This window comes from Micromys minutus (assembly GCF_963924665.1).
Source record: "Micromys minutus genome assembly, chromosome: 1".
In the NCBI taxonomy this organism is placed as follows: Eukaryota; Metazoa; Chordata; class Mammalia; order Rodentia; family Muridae; genus Micromys; species Micromys minutus.
In genome coordinates this window covers 127306402-127322662 of record NC_137969.1, presented here as the reverse complement: position 1 = coordinate 127322662, position 16261 = coordinate 127306402, and positions in this window count along the sequence as shown.

Below are 16261 nucleotides of genomic sequence, written 5' to 3'. Positions count from 1 at the left end.
CTACCTGAGGACCTAGCTATACCACTTTTAGGCATATACCCCAAAAATGCTCTAAGATAAAAAAGTTACATGCTCTACTATGTTCAGAGCAACCTTATTCATAAAACACAGAAGTTGAAAAGAACTCAGATGTCCAGCAGAAGAATGGACACAGAAAATGTAGTTCATTTACAAAACGGTATACTACTCACCAATTAAAAACAATGACTACAAGAGATTCTTAGACATGGATGGAACTAGAAAATATCCTGAGTGAGATAACCCAGTCACAATAGAACATACATGGTATTCCCTCAAGGATAAGTGGATGTTAGCACAAAAGCTCAAAATAGCCAAGAACAATTCACAGACCATGTAAAACTTAAAAAGAATGAAGACCAAAATGTCAATGCCTCAGTCCTTCTCAGAAGGGGGAAGAAAATAATCAAAGTATAAAATTCATGGACAAAGAGTAAAGCAGAGGCTGAAGTAAAGGTCATCGAGAGACTGCGTTACCTGGGAATTCATTCTATATGCACCCATCAAACCCAGTCAAGTTTGCTGATGCCAAGAAGTGCTTTATGACAGAAGCCTGATATGGAAGTCTCCTCAGAGGGCCTGCCAGAGTCATACTGATACATATGAGGATGCTTGTAGCAACCCATCAAACAGGGACCCCGATGGATGAGCTAGAGAAAAAACTGAAAGAGATGAAAGGGTTGCTCCCTCATGGGAATAAAAAGAATATCAAAAAACCAACCACTCCAGAGATCCCAGGGAGTAAAACATAACCAATGAGCACACATGGAGAGGCCAGTGGCTCTAGCACCATATGTAGCAGAGGATGTCATTGTTTGGCATCAATAGGAGAAACATTTGGTCCTGTGAAGGCTCCTTTCCCCAGTGTAGGGGTATGCAAGGTTGATGAGGTGGGACTGGGTAGTTCAGAGTTGGAGCATCTTCATGAAAGCAAGAGGGGGTGGGAGGAGGACTAGAGTGTAAATACATAAAATATCCAACAAAAAAATAAATAAAACAATAATAAAAATAGAAGAAAGAGAAAAGATTCCTAATTCAAATGGCTAGAAATTATCTTCAACAAAATGGAAGGGCACCCACATTTGTAAAAGAAACTTAAGTAAATCTCAAAGCACACATTGAACCTCACACAATAACAGTGGGTGACTTCAACACCACGCTCTCACCAATGGACAGATCATTGGAAACAGACAATAAGAGAGACAGAGTGAAACTAACAGACATTCTGAACCGAAGAGATTTAACAGATATCTACAGAACATTTCACCATAAATTAAAATAATATACCTTCTTCTCAGCACCCTATGGAACCTTCTCTAAAATTTGACCACATAATCAGAAAAAAAAAAAAAAAAAAAAAAAAAAAAAAACAAGCCTCAACAGATAAAAGAAGATTGAAAAAAATCCCATACATTCTATTAGATCACCCCAAACAAAGGTTGGTTTTCAATTACAAGAAAAACAACAGAAAACTCACATAATCATAGAAATTGAATAACTTTCTACTTGATAACTTGATCAGGGAATAAATAAACAAAATGAAAGGTTTTGTAGAATTTCATTAAAATAAAATCACAGCATATCTAAACATATGGGTCACATAAAAGCAGTGCAAAGAGAATCATTTCCATGACTCTGAGTGCCTTCATAAAGAAATTGGTGAGATCCAATACTAGCAACTTAATAACATATATCTGGAAGCTCTAGAACAAAAAGAAGCAAACATGCACAAGAGACCTAGATGACAGAAAACAATCAAACTCAGAGATAAAATCAACAAAATAGAAACAAAGAAAACTATACAAAGAATCAACCAAACTAAAGGCTGGTTCTTTGATACACTCGACAAGATAGAGAAACCTTTATCCTAACCAAAGAAGGGGCGCAGAGACAGCATCCAAATTGTTATTCTTTTATTAAATTGAACAACTTTATTTAAAAAGCAAAGATAAATGTACAGATTTTAAGGATTTTTGCATAAAAGTATGTGAATACATTTTTGTCAGTACTTGATTTTTTTAAAGGTTTGATAGTATGCATGTAAATCTTACTAGTTAAATGAGGATAAAGTACATGTAAAACTACATGTAACCTGGAATTGATCAAAGATTTCCTGGTGTGTAAAGATTAAGCATAATGGTTTTTCATTTTCTTTTTCTTTTTTTTTTTTGGCCTTTGTTTTTTTTTTAAACTTCATATAGTCTGTGAGTTGTTTCTGGGATGTTCAGAGCTTTCTGGGGTTAATATCCAATTAGCAGTGACTACACATTATGTCTGTTCTTTTGTGACTGTGTTATCCCACTCAGGATGATATTCGCTAGATGCATCCATTTTCTTAAGAATTTAATAAAGTCATTGTTTTTGATAGCTGAGTAGTACTCCATTGTGGAAATATACCACAATTTTTGTATCCATAAATCTCCTGAAGGATATCTGGATTCATTCCAACTTCTGGCTATTATTAATAGGGCTGCTATGAACATTATGGTGCATGTGTCTTTGTTTTTTGTTGCAGGATAGCAAAATCTATTCTCAACTATAATAAAACTTCAGGGGAAACACCATCTCTGACCTCAATCTATATTACAAAGCAATTGTAATAAAAACCACATGGTATTGGTATAGAGATTGGCAGGTAGATCAATGGAACAAAATTGAAGACCCAGAAATGAACCCACACACCTATGGTGACTTGATCTTTGGCAAAGGAGCTAAAAACATTCAATGGAAAAAGTACAGCCTCTTCAACAAATATTGCTGGTGCAACAGGCAATCAGCATGCAGAACAATCTAAATCAATTCTTTCTTATCTCCCTGTGCAAAGCTCAAATGCAAGTGGATCAAAGACCTCCACATAAACTGAGGTAAACTGAAACTATTAGAAGAGGAAGTTGGGAAGAACTTAGAAAACATAGGCACAGGAAAATTTTTTCTGAACAGAACACCAGTGGCTTATGCTCTGAGAGCAGGAATCAATAAATGGGACCTGATGAAATTGCAAATTTTTTTGTGAGGTTTTGAACACAGTCAAGAAGACAAAAAGGCCACCAATAGATTGGGAAAGGATATTTACCAATCCTGGATCTGACAAAGTGCTAATATCTGATATGTACAAAGAACTCAAGTAATTAGACTCCAGAAAATCAAACAATCCTATTAAAAGTTGAGTACAAAGATAAAAAAAATTTTTTTCAACTGATAAATACAGAATGACCAAGAAGCACATAAAGAAATGTTCAACATCCCTAGTCATCCGGGAAATGCAAATCAAAACAGCCCTGAGATTCCACCTCACACACTAAGATCAAAAACTAAGGTGACAGCCGATCTTGTGGAGAAAGAGTATGACTCCTCCACTCTTGATGGGGTTGTAACCTGGTACAACCACTCCAGAAAGCAGTTGGCAGTTCCTCAGAAAATTGGACACAGTGCTACCTGAAGACACAGTTCTTCAACTTCTGCACATATACCCCCAAAATGCTCCAACATACAACAAAGACACATGGTTCACCAAGTTTATAGCAGCCTTATTTATAATAGTCAGAAGCTGGAAAGAATGCAGATGTCCTTCAACAAAGGAATTAATACGGAAAATGTGATACATTTACACAAGGCGTAGTACTCAGCTATTTGAAACAATGACTTCATGGAATTTCTAGGCAAATGGATGAATCTAGAGAATATCATCCTGAGTAAGGTAACCCAGTCACAAAAAAAAAAAAAAAAAAATAAAAAAATAAAATAAAATAAAAAAAAAAAAAAAAAAAAAAACCACACACATGGTATGCACTCACTAATAAAAGGATACTAGCCTCAGAAATCTCTGAATATCCAAGAAACAATTCAGAGAACTTATGAAACTCAAAAGAAGAAAGGGCAAAATGGGAATGCCTCAGTCCTTCTTAGAAGGGATAACAAAATGATGAAGGAAGGAAATGCAAGGTCAGACAGAGAAACAGGGATTGAAGAAAAGATCATTCAGAGGCTGCCTTACCCAGTGATCCATTCTATATGCAGCCACCAAACCCAAGCACTATTGCTGATGCCAAGGAGTATTTACTAGCAAGAACCAGATAGGGATGCCTTCTCAGGGGCTCTGTCAGATCATACAATGAAGCTGAGCATCCTTGCAGCAAAACAGAGCAACCCCAATGAGAATGCTAAAGAAAAGACTAAATGAGCTGAAAGGGTCTGCAACCTCATGGGAAGAACAACATTATCAACCAGCCAAACCATTCACAACTTACATGTATTAAAACACCAATCGTTGAGCATACATTGAGAGACCTATGACTCCAGGTGCATAAGTAGCTGAAGATAGCAATGTCTGGCATCAATGTGAGAAGAGGTCTTTGGTCCAGGGAAGGCATGTTTTTCCTATTGTAGGAGAATACCAAGGCAATGGGGTGGAAAGGGTGATTTGGAAGGAGAGCATCTTTGTGAAAACAAGTGTAGGGGGAGAGAGGATGGGAGCTGGGTGGGGAACAGGGATAGCATTTCAAATGTAAATACAGAGATTATCTATTTAAAAAAAGAAATAAACTCAACTGATCATAACAATAAGCATTCATTTGCATGGGTCTAGTCAGAATGCTGAATTCAATTTGATCAACTAAACTTATACAATGGGAAATTTCAATTCAGACTGTGGATCAGCTGAGTTTAGCTCATAGATTGGGGCCTAAAATATTTTATAGTGGTTTAATCTATAAGCCAGAAGTAAGGGGAGTTATCAGTTTATTGAAGTCTTCTATGATAGAATCCTGGAGCAAAAGTGACAATTTAAATGTAACTCATTTAATACATCTGGCCCTGTTTATGTGCCTCCATAATAAATATCTATATCCCAATTCCTAATGCAACTAATTTGCTTTGTGACGTAAAACCCAGGATTTCTGGAGGAAACATCCCACTCCTTGAAAAAGCTCCATAAACTAGGCCTGGGCCTTAACAAAGGAAAATATCACCAATTTTGAAAACTCTCAGAATTTGTTGCTATGTTTACGACTAGAGGAACATAGTGATTTGTTGGTAAGAAGTTGTTTCAGTTTAGTATTAGGAGTGGAGTTTCCTGAAAGCCATCACTGTGGGAAGAAAATGAGTACTATACAAGTAGCAGCTTTAGTTCTCTTTGGTAGGCTAAGTTTCTAAAAATAGTTGCCTTCACCAAATGCTACAGCCATGTGCAGATCTTTGATAATAAGCAACTTCTCTGATTTTATGGGACTCTCAACAATAATGGGTGAATACAGCAAGAGGTAAAGTTTACCTGGTGTTCCAGTATCTAGAATGTACCTGTCTAATTCCCAATCTCCAGTATACCTCAGAGTGACATTTGATTCAGAAGTAGGATATTTAAAGAGGTTGTCTCAGCCAGGGTTTCATTGCTATGAAGAGATGCCATGACTGAGGCAACAATTATAAAGGACGACTTTAAAGGGGGCTGGGTTACGGGTTCAGAGGTTTAGTCCATTATCATCACAGCATGAAAAAAATGGCCCCCAACAGGCAGATTTGGTGCTGGAGAATGTCTTCCAGTGGCTGCCAGAAGGAGGCTCAAATTCCACACTGGACATAGACTGAGCAATAGGAGACTTTAAAGCTCACAGTCACTGTGAAATATCTATACCAACAAGGCCATGTCTCCTAAAAGTGTCTCCCCAGGGATCAATCATTCAAACACAGGAATATATGAGGGCCACACCTATTCAAAACGTCACAGAGGTGATCTCAGTTAAATGAAGCTAGCCATGTGAATTCTAATTCAACATGACTGATGTCCTTTTAAGAACGAAAAAAGATGTCAAAGATGCACATAAGCTGAAAAGGCCACATGAGGACATGGCAGGAAGTTGACTGTTTAATTGGTTTAATTTATGTAGATACTTATGATTATTGCTAAAATTTTAAAATATATATGTAGAATATATTTATATTCTATTTCAAAATTCTTCCATTTTAATTATGGAAAAAACTGATAAGATGAAATAGTTTTGTTATTATAATTTCTGTTACCTTTATAAAAATGTTTTATTTGACCTTTCTGTCCCTTACTTTAATTCAAACTTTATTTACCTATCATTAACTATACTTTGACATTTTTACATGTTTAAATAATGAGAGTCCGAATTGATCCAACCAAGACTATGCTGGGAAAATTGTTTAGCACCCAAATTTCTAGATGAAAAAAAAAAAAAAAAAAAAAAAAAAACCAAGTTAAAGTCCCATTTGTAGGATGTGCTTATTCCTGTAGCATACATATCCCAACATAGTCGTTTTCCGATTTCCACAGTGAGATCATGAAATGTGGATTTGAGAATATCCACAGCTGGGTTACATGAATTAATTGGATATAGCTGTGGCACACATCTGAAGGTGATGACGCAAGACTTAGTCACAGAGAAGCATGAATACAAGAAAAGTCTTAATAGTGTCAATACCTAGAAATAGAGATGCGCTTATGAGTAAGATAGGGTTCTCCATATATGAATAATTCAGGAAGCTTTTAAAAGCATGCTCATTCAACATACTGCAGTGAGAGGAACTGGAACTGGTGGAGACTGGATATCAGTTAAGCTTTTATAGCAATTACTAGTAAGTATCCTGTAAATAAAAAAAGGCTTTTTGAATTTCAGTATTAAAGCCAGTGTGTATGTGTTCTAACCACCAAGCTTCTGTGAAGCACAAACTTAATTACTCCTTTAGAAACTGTACAAATAGAGCTTTGTCTAGTGCTACACAAATTGTATAGACTTTCAGGGTCATAAATCCATCATAAACACATAGCTTTCTATTTTTGTATCATAATTTATTTCCTTGTATATTATAGACCATTCATCTTGCTTTCTAATACACAATGAATGTAAATATCTCCCTTGAATTATTCAAAGGTTTGTGTTTCCTGTTGCCTCTGCCCAGATATATTTAAATGTCCTGAGTAGAAATAGATAAAGCACCTAAGTATACACTATATAGCAATTATTCCTTTAATAATTTCAATTACTATGAAAATAAAAAAGGACTCTGAATTTCAAAAAGCAAGAAACATAGACAAACTATTATGATGCATCTATTTAAATGAGTGTCTGTCTGCATCTTTTTTTTTAATTGAACAACTTTATTTTAAAAACAAAGATAAATGTACAGATTTTAAGCATTTATGCATTAAAGTATGCTAATAAATTTTTGTCAGTACTTGATTTTTTTAAAGGTTTGATAATATGCATTAAAATCTTACTAGTGACAATGAGCATAAAGTACATGTAAAACAAGATGTAACCTGGAAATAATCAAAGTTTTCTTGGTGTGTAAAAATTAAGCATAATTTTTTTCATTTTCTTTCTTTTTTTAGCCTTTGTTTTTTCTTGAACTTCATAAAATCTGTGAGTTGTTTCTGGAGTGTTCAGAGCTTTCTGGGGTTAGTATCCAATTATCAGTGACTGCATATTATGTCTGTTCTTTTGTGACTGGGTTATTTCACTCAGGATGATATTCTCTAGATGCATCCATTTTCCTAGGAATTTCATAAAGTCATTGTTTCTGATAGCTGAGTAGTACTCCATTGTGTAAATATACCACAATTTTGGTATCCATTCATCTACTGAAGGACATCTGGGTTCTTTCCAGCTTCTGGGTATTATCAATAGAGCTACTATGAACATTGTGGTGCATGTGTCTTTGTTGTATGTTGGAGTGTCACTGGGGTAAATGCCCAGAAGTGGAATCACTGGGTCTTCAGGTAGTACTATGTCCAATTTTCTGTGGAATCGCCAGACTGATTTCCAGAGTGATTGTACCAGTTTACAACCCCACCAGCAGTGGAGAAGTGTTCCTCTTTCTCCACATTCTCACCAGCATCTGCTGTCATCTGAATTTTTGATCTGTCTGCATCTTTTAATTTGAATTATTTCCATATATGTGTTTTGGTTGCTTGGCCTGACAGTGTCTGACAAATTATTATGGCTACTATTAATTAAAGGCTTATTCTGTGAGAAGGATTCTATTAGAGACTCCTGTTCTCTTATCTGTGTAGTAGCTCTAACAAATGTGTCATTTCATCTCTAGTTATTTAAATAAGTAATTCTTTGACTTCAAGAAGTCAATCTTAAAGCTTAAATGCCAGAACCAGAAAACAATTCCAGGTGTATTTGTGTCCTATATTTGTATCATAAAATATTGCCCCACAAGTGCCTTTCTTTTAGTCAGCTGAAGAAAATTTTATGCAAAAAATTGTAAATATATTTAAATGTAAGGAAAATACAAATGAAATGGCCCTGGACTAAATTTAAATGATTCATAATTAAAAAAAATAATAAGGCAGCTAATTGAATTTAACCTTATCCTACCTAGAAAAAACTCTAATTCTAGCAAACAAAACTGAATCAACAGTTGATAATGCTAGGTGAGATAAAAAGGAAAGATCAACCTAAGAAAGTGATTCTTTCAACCTCATTCTGGAAGACACGTTCTGCCAGGATAATCAGGGGCATGAGCTGGTACTGGAGGCACACTCTTCAAGAGCCAAAATCAAGGAAGACCTCTTTTTCTATTTGACTGTGACTCTGAAAAGTACTTGGCACATATGGAAGGATGTTCTTTACAAGATGGAAAATAGTACCTGGGGGAAATTGGATGTGCTGCATAAACTTCTGGAGGATCTGTGACATTAGTTTTCTTTATATTTTGGTTTATAAGTTTTTAATTCATGGTTATCAATAAAGCAATTTTATGGAATAAAAGTTTTATTTTATATTCTAATCAAAACTCTCATAAAATGTTAAAATTTAGTTTTTAAAAGATATAATATATATATAAGTATATTATATGTATATGCACACATGTATATTTATGTATATATACACATGTATAAGTATGCACACATACGTACACACACAAAGTATATATGTGTGTGTGTGTGTGTGTGTGTGTGTGTGTGTGTGTGTTTGTGTGTGTGTGTATGTATATAAAACCCACAACATAAACCTCTGAGCATGATATTCATCATATCAATGTATATGTCCCCTGCATAAACACATAAACAGGTTCCTTTCCACATAAGTTTGGTATCATTGTTTACTAAATTGCAACTACTGAAAAGGGTGGACTTTTCTTCATCCTAATTATCTGACATAAATTACTGGCCAATTAAAAATGAGAATAAAAGCCCTATGACTGTGCCTTTCTGCACATGAGTAGACATACACAGATAACTGTGTATGTGTTCACGAGAACAGTTACAAAATCAACATAGAATGCTATATTTATATTTTTAAGCATGTGTCTAAAAAGTATCACGGAGATAGTGAATTGAAAAATACTCTAAATATCTTCATAGTGCTTTGATGCTCTTTGGTGGTGGAACATGTACTTTAGAGATAAACATATCTGAATGTAAATCCTGGACTTACCACATCTACTCTCTGCCTGTAGAATAATTACCTATTTCCTCAAAATCCAATCTTAATTTACCAGTTTACAATAATGCCTAGAGCTTTTGAGATTTTTGCAGCCTATAAACTTAGTTCATATAATTAAAAAATAACAATAGAAATTTATTTTATTCTTTTTCTTCTTTAATCACAAAAGGAAAATATTCAATGCGGAAGTAATATATCAAAATCCATTTAACCTAATTATCATTTTATTCTATTAACTTCTACAAATCTCCCAATATTTCCTAATATTTGTTATACTATAGTTCAGTTAATATTCTACCAACACTTTATGTTTGATTTGTATACTGGAGACCATGTTATAACCTTTCTGTTTCCTGAAAATAGATCTTCTATTATCCACTATAAATGAGCACAGTTTGTCAAGGGAATTCTCTTTTCCCTCACTTTATGTGGATTTAGGGAGTTGAACTCAGATCCTACTGCTTGTGTGGCAATCTCCTTTAGCTGCTGAGATTGATTATCTTGCTATCTCTGAAAGGCTATTATCTAAGTTTGTCAAGGACAGACCTTTCTTTGAAATTCTTTAGCATCCCTTAGACCCTGGGAGTCTTCTGATAGACATACACCAAAATAGAAGAGTAAATATTTATTTCTTGAATCAAAGACTTATTAAAAGTATTTATTCTCTGCTTTTCATGCAACCTCATATGTTCAGGCTTTTAACAACTGTGTCCTAAGTAGTCTTGCTAATGTTTGTATTGCTTTCACTTTATAAGAAACTATGATTGTAAACAGTCCAGCAAATTAAATGGATTTGGAAAGATATCAAATGTATAATCTAATAGACAGGCATGTCTTTAGAGATAATCCAATCATCTCTTAGAACCATACACAGCTAGGACCTTTGTAAAAGGCCAATGTGGTTTCTCTATTAGAAGCAATATAATAGAGAAACCAACTATCCATTGAAACGACTTTTCATAACAATAGTATGTTTTTCTTTTACCTTTCATTGTGAATAAAAATATCTTTGAGAGGCTTAGTTCTCAACATACCTAAATTTCCACATGCAAATATAGGTTACATAAGGTTTCCAAGATCAGACTATGTTTTCTGAAATCTAGACTATATTATAAAAATTAGCAAGGCATATAAATCTCATGTGAAAGAAAAATAAACCACAAAACCCAACAAAACCAACAAACAAAAAATAATAACGGGACATATAAATAAACCTGAAACTAAATGTATTTCCATCCCACAAAGGAAACAAGTGTCTGTATTTGTGACTATCTTCAGAATGAAATAGACATGGCAGGCAGCAAACATCACCTGGAGGTGCTCATAGCTGCCTAGGGAAGTAACTGTTCACACTGAACTTGATGGGCCCTAGAAAGCTAATGGTCTATAGTTGACAATGCTGCTGGGCTCAGAAGATTGGTAAGACAATAGATGTCATGTGGTATTGTGTGAATTTTAAATAATGTAGATGGTTCTTGATCACGCTGAAGACAAGTGGTACTATTTTACTTAAACTGGAGAAAACCCAAATTCATGAGAAACTCTGGAAATGGAATCAATAGTGACATGAGACTACACTGTCAGGTGTATTGCCATTTGTCGCATGAGCACGTGGATCAGAGGATAAATTGTGGGGAAGATGCTAATCTTCTGGAAATATAGTATAATATGATATTATAGCAAAATTTTTAGGGGGTGTACTACTCCTTCTTTGTTTCCAATTGACTGCAAACTATTCCTATACTTTACTCCAGCCCATCATTGCTCCCAAATAGAAAACACAGAGACCTGGCATGTTTATTTTCAAGCTGCAAGCCTAAACTGGGAAGGTGCTCAGATCTTCTAACCCTTTATGCTATTGGCATCCCAAATAGCTATTGGCATCCCAAATACAGGCTCCATGCTACTAGCAGTTTGATTCTCACCCTGCATGCTCTGCTCCTTTTGTGTCCTCATGGTGAATGCCTTGGTAACCTATGCATGCATCATGATTCTACCCTTTGCCCTAATGGCCACCTCTTTTCTTCCTTCCTGGTGGTGCTCCTAACACCAAGCCCCTTGGCCCTGGAATATTCCAACTAGAATTAGAAGTTCCACCCTATTCTTTCTGCCCAGCTCATAGGCTGATTTAGCTTTTCATTAACCAATTAGAAGGTGATGAAGAAGAAGGTTAACAAAACTTTGTAATAGACGATGCTTCATAAAAGTAATACCTGAATCCAGCCTCTACTCAATTCTTTTCTGGGATAGAAATCAGCATTTGCATAGTATGAGGACAACCTTTACCCTTTACACAGAAACATCACTCCAACATGATATAATATGGTTAATATGATGTGGTATGCTATAATTAATATATTTGTTATAGTATAAGGGGGAATACATGCACATATAAAACCCAGGAGATTCTTCTGGTACCTTCAATTCATTGAGTGCATCTAAAAACCCTGAGATGTATTCTCTGTTAGTTTTAAAAGAGAATTCAAAAAGAACAATGGTACATTTTTATTTGATGAATGGATACAAAAATTGTGGTATATTTATACAATGGAGTACTACTCAGCTATTAGAAACAATGACTTTATGAAATTCCTAAGAAAACGGATGCATCTAGAGAATATCACCCTGAGTGAGGTAACCCAGTCACAAAAGAACAGACATAATATGCAGTCACTGATAATTGGATACTAACTCCAGAAAGCTCTGGACACTCCAGAAACAACTCACAGGCTATATGAAGCTCAAGAAAAACCAATGCCAAAAAGTGAAAGCCTCAGTCCTCCTTAGGAAAAAAAAGTAAGTGTATAGCACCCTCTCAGAGTGTGGTATACCTGGACCTTAAATCATTAATAATTCAAGAACTAAGAATATAGCCTTGTGGCAATTTTTGGTATTCAAAGATCATTATGTTTAATCTATACACACCAAGAAAACTCTGTTTCCATGTTATGTTCTGTTCTACATGTACTTTATGCTTATGGTAACCAGTGGGATTTCAATGCATACTATCAAACTTCTAAAATAATTAAGTACTGACAAAATATATTCATATAGTGTTATGCCAAAATGCTCTTAAAAATATGTACCTGTATCTGTCTCTTTTTAAATAAAATTGTAAGAAAAAAAAGATTTTCTTGTTCTTTTTTTTTCTTCATAATTTTGTAGCTTTTCTTTTCACCTAAAATAAGAACCCTGTATGCTTGCTCACTAGGAGAGTCCATGACTGTGCATGGTTATTATTACATGGTTATTTCACCTTTGTGAATTATGGTTATAGCCTTTTTTGCATTTACTATTTTCAAATGTATTTAGTCATACAAAATTAAAAAAAAGCCAAATACAGCAATGAAAGCTGAAATGCTTTTCTTGGGGAATTTTGCTTGCTATGATCACAGCATAGGGATACACCCCTTTGATGTCAGCATCGGCTTTAATAATCATTGCCTTTCCATTTTCCTTGAGCTTGCTCTTGAGAATGCTGCTTCCGCTACAGTTCCCTTAAATTGGGAATTTAAATTAACCCATTTTACAACTAATTCTCCCGTTTCCCCTTGTGAAATCCCTTTCTGGTTCCCTAACCATATGACTTCCTTAGTGTTTGCTTAGCATGTGGAACAGGCTGTTCTTCTTTAGTTAAGACTGTGCTGTAGCACCTCCATTCACACCACAGTTTAATGTGATTTGTGGTGCCAAGTGTGGATAAGAGTATTGAGAAAGGATATCTGCAACTGTATCCTAGGTAGCATTTTTATAATCCACAGTCAGTGTCACCCTTTCTCATGTAGGTAGTCTGCCTCCCATAACTAGAATATATGATTCTGCAGAGGTACAATTAGCACTGTCAATGGTCAGTTGTCCTCTTTACAAATGGATCATCCAGTGGATTATAATATCCTTCTTTGACGTAGGCAGCAGGGACTTTCCTTCCTCTTAAAAGACAGAATAATCTCCTGTAGCAAGAAGCATCTCTTCTTTAAGAACCTAAATATGACGAGACAAAAGGTAGAAATTAAAAGCCTACCAAGTAAACACAAGCAAAACCTCAAGTGCTAATTTTGAAAACAAGAAAATGTGAGCCCATTATGGTGAGAAGCCAAGGTAGGTAGTCAAACAGGAACCTGAAGACAGGTGTTGAAGCAGAGACCATGGAGGAATACTTCTTATTAGCTTGCTCTCCACAACATAGACAACTTTAATGTATCAACAAAAATCTACCTACCCTGGGTCAGTACAGCTCATAACAGGTATTAATAATTAAACAACAAAAAGCCCCATAGTCTTACTGAGAGTGTTTTTCTCATTTGCAGAGGTATCCTCTTATCAGATGACTTTATCTTGTATTAAGTTGACAATTAAAAAATTACCAGTTTTATACACCAGTATATTATAATGAACCATAACCTTTCTTTTATTTCTATCTCAAGATTTTATATTAATACTAATATTGCAATATGAAACATAGTATAAATTTAAAAGTCCCCTTTTCTTTGAAAGTTCATTTTTAAAATATCTAAAATCTCCCTAAAAATTAAAAGTTTCTTCAAAACCACCAGATCACATATCTTTAACTCTAGGCTCTGTAAGATAAAAACAATATAATAATTGGAGAAGAAACTCAAGGAAATAGGTACAGTGACTATGCCAACTTGTGATCTATCTCATGGGTGGGGCACTGAGGCCTAACACTATTATTGATGCTTACAGACAAAAACCGAGCATGACTATCCTCTGACAGATCCAACCAGCAGTTGACTGAGGCAGATGCAGATACTTACACTTAACCATTGGACTAAAGTAGGGTACCCCTATGGTTGAATTTGGGAAGGATTGAAGAAGCTGAGGGGAGGGAAGACCAGAAGTCTCAACTCACCTAGACCCCTGGGAGCTCTCAATGAATGAGCCACCAACTAGATAGCATACATGGGCTGGTCTGAAGTCCCTGGCATTTATATAGCAGAGACCTGCCTAGTCTAGCCACAGTGGGAGAAGATGCAGCATATTTTCGAGAGACTTGGGGTTCCAGAAAAGGGAAATACCTCATGAGGGAAAGCACCCTCTTGGAGGGAATGTGGGAAAGGAATAGGATGAAGAACTGTGGAAGGGGGCAACGGCTGGAAAGTAAATAAAATAATTTTTAAAAATGTATATACTTCTTTGAAAAGGAAAAAAAAGGGCACAGGATAGTTGCTATAACACCAAAGCAAAACTCAATCCCACAGTGTAAACCAAATCCTGTAGCTCACCATCCCGTATCTAGTCTGAAAGGACTTGGGTGCCTACTTCTCCAGCTCTGACATTCACAGTACATGCAGTTTGTTTCATATGCTCAGTGCAGCTTTATCTCAATGTCCTGGCACTTCCAATGACTGGGGTCCCTACTTCATGGAACTGGGGCTGCACCTTCACCTGAAGTCTTCCCTGTGTGGTTTTGGTCTGATCCTTGCCACATGGTGCCAAGCATTTTTTGTCTCTATGTCTACTTCAAACTTGATGTCTATGATGCAAGCACAGCTGCACCTTCTACAATGGCTTCTCCATGCCTCTGACATTGTAAAGACTCAGTTACTCTTCATGACCCTTTCAATCTCTGAAAAGTTTTACCATGCAGGAGATTCTTACACAGTATCAGGTTTGGCTGCTAGCATGAGCTTCAGCCTTGGTTACCTCTGGACCACATTTTCTGTGTGACAACACTAAGGAAATATAAAAGATTTCACCTCAAGGATGATGGTCTATTATTTCTCACCACTAATTTTTCAAGCCCAGATTATCAGAATCATTTGTCCCAGTAAAGGATAAGTCTTATTGTAGTGGTTCTTTACATTTATATTTGTTTCTCTGGTATGATTTTTCTCCTTCCATTGTAATTTTCTCTGATGAAGACAACATGAGCAAAAACAACTTGAGGAAGAAACTTTTTATTTGGCTTATACTTCCTGATCAAAGTTCAACTTTGAGAAAAGCCAAGGGAGGAACTCAAGCAAGGCAGTGTAGAAGGTAAAGTAGAAACTATGGAAGAATGCTGCTTACTTGTCTGCTCTCCCTGGCTTTCATTCTTATACAACCCAGAACCACTTGCCCAGGAGCTGCATAGCCCACCGTTGGCTGGGCCCCTCTCATGTCAATGAGTTATCTAGAAAATTCTCTCCATGCTTGTCTATAGACCAATCTGGTAACAATACTTTTGCCAAGTTAGGTATGTTCCTCCAAGATAATTCTGTGTCAAATTCTCCAAAACAAAACAAAACAACAACAAAAACCCTAATCAACCAAAACAAAACAAAATAAAAGAACAGCAAAGCAAATGAAACAAAATCCTACAATCAAAAACCTAAAACACACTAACAAACGAATCAAACAAACAAAAATCTAATGAGGACTATCTCCAAATTCCTGACTTTCCAGATTATTTATTCAACTATTTCCAAGTTTATTTATTTGCTTCATTTGTGAGTGTTCATGAAGATAATCTAATCTCATGGTCTACCCTATCCATTTGTTACTTCCTGTCTTACTTTCTTCTGCATTCACTTTGAAATGTTTAGTCTTTCCAGCCAATATCTTCCCTGACTGAAATTTTTTTGCATAATAAACTACCTATACATTTCCTGTATTTCTACTATTGAAAGTTGGCTTTGGCTGAAGAAATTGTCAAGTGTAGACTGGAACAAAAGTATTCTTGTAATCATGAAAACATATGTCATTTATATGATGTGTCCTTATTCTAGTGAGAAAGTAGTTAATTGTCCTATTTTCCATCTTTCCAACTTCTGGGTTTTATATTCTGTTGTACACCTAGGACCTTTTATTAAAACACGTTTAGAAGT